Here is a 2,345-nt window from a genome sequence, read left to right on the forward strand (position 1 = left end):
AATAATAACCACAGTTACATACCAACTCATACATCGGTGTGGTCACAAGAAATTCATCAAAAACTAATTCAAGAAACGTTGAAGAGCCTGGATGAAGTGATACAACTTTTGGAAACCAATGCAAAGGAAATTCTTGTAGCAGATAATTTTAATAGGAAAACTGACAGGTATAGTTTCGATCCAAGAGCGCAGCCAGATTCGTGGAGTGTAAAATTACTAGAAGTCATAAATCAGTACTGCCTTTTCCAATATATAGCATATCATATCAGGGTAAGAGGGTTAGACAGACCGCCTAGGCTTGACCTAATATTCACAAAGCATAAAGATGATATAAAGGATATAGAGTATTGTCCTCTGCTAGTAAAAAAGTGACCATTAAACTAAAATAGTGTCTGCTACAGTAGAAACTCATCGTAAATAAGAAAAGAAATGTGAAGTACAATTACAAGAGAGGTAATTACAGAAGCGTTAAAGATTTCTTTGATGGCTTAAACTAGGGAACAAACCTGGACGAAGAGAATACTGATAAACAGTATTCAAAATCTTAAGAAAGTCTTTAAGAAAGGAGTAGACAAATTTGTATCAAGCTTCAGAACTGAAGCAAAAAATGGCCAAAAGTGATTCATTGATAAATGCAAGAGACAATAAACAGCTCTTTAAGAAATAGTTCAGAAGACATAGACCTCAGGCAGAATATGAAAGGTGTAAAGAAGGGAGAAATGAATATACCCAAACCATGAGGGAGGCGAAATTAGACGTTGTAAAGGATATAATCAATATATCAATCCAAACTCTTCTTGAACTACTAAAAGTAGAGAGCAAATTATTACCGTTAAAGACAACTTTGTTTGTACTAAGGAGGAATAAATGTGTGAAATCCTTCATGAGATCGGCTGGGTGGATTTATATACTTAGGTTTTAAGAAGGCATTTGATAAAGTATCCCATAGAAGACCATTATGGAAATTAGATCACCTGGGTGGAGTTAAAGGCAAACTCCTTAAATAGATGAAAGACTTTCTACATGAAATATAAATGAGCACCATAAATAGAAGCATTCTACACGGAGACAAGTACTAGCCGAGTACCTCAAGGTTTGGATGAGAGAAGTAAAAGGGGTGACATGATAATGCTGTTCAACCATGTTACAAGAAGAATAAAGTTAGATAAAGATGACTATAATTCTGAGCACAATAAGGACGAGAGGACATAGTAAGAAGTTGAAAGTAAAAAGTAATGAAGATGTCAAAAAGTTCAATTTTCTAAACAAAATTATTGTAACAGGGAACAATCTCCAAATGACGTGGTGCTTGCCAAAATGTGCATCAAGCGATATGAGTTTAGCTCTCCTCTCGTACTAAAACAACTAGGTAAGAGCAAATAGAAAACACACACACACACACACACACACACACATATATATATATATATATATATATATATATATATATATATATATATATCATCATGATCTTCAAGAGGCTAACGCTGACGGGGGCGCATGGCTGCATCCACCCTTCGGCGAGTCTCCAGGCAGGCCCTCAGCCCATCTCCAATTCCTCGCGACAGGTCTCGTCGAGTTGCCCAAGCAACTCCACCCAGGATTGTCTCGCAAAGAGACAGCCTGATGGGCAGGGTCATCCACAGGGAAACGAGCTAGGTGCCCATATAACCTAAGTTGGCTATCTCGGATTATGCAACTAAAAGGTCCCATACCAGTCTCACGGTGTAGCCATTGGTTGGACACATGGTCCTGCCAACTGTACCCCCATGATCCGGCGAAGAGACTTGTTACAAAAGGCATCAAGATGAGACTCCAAGCCTTGAAGACACATAGCTTGGTCCTTCTCCATAGGTAACGACATCTCCAAATGCTCTTGTTGATCGAGTTCATGGCTCCCGTTGCCCGACCAATCAGTCTACTGACTTCTTGGTCTGACAGCCAGAGATATGGACTACGCTATCAAGGTATGTAAAATCTCTGTGACTTCAATATCCTCATTGCAAGCATGGATCAACTGAAGGGGTTCCCCTAACAGGCCCTCAAAGTCCTGAATCTTGGTCTTCCTCCAGGAGACCACTAGGCCTAAGGGCTTGCCTCAGTGCTATATGCATCAAGAGCACGATGCACCGAGTCAAATGCCTTCTTGAGGTCGATGTAGGCTGCAAGCAACCCACGACGGTGTTTCACAATTACTCGAAGCACCAGTATTTGGTATGTTGTGGACTTGCCAGGAGTGTATCCAGACTGCTCCGGTCTCTGGTGCCTTAGTAGGTGGTCGCGGATCTGTTTCAGAAGAATGTGGGCAAAAACTTTGCCCGGTATGTTTAGCAGTGTAATGCATG

Source organism: Penaeus monodon, chromosome 8, assembly GCF_015228065.2.
Source record: "Penaeus monodon isolate SGIC_2016 chromosome 8, NSTDA_Pmon_1, whole genome shotgun sequence".
Taxonomy (NCBI): Eukaryota; Metazoa; Arthropoda; class Malacostraca; order Decapoda; family Penaeidae; genus Penaeus; species Penaeus monodon.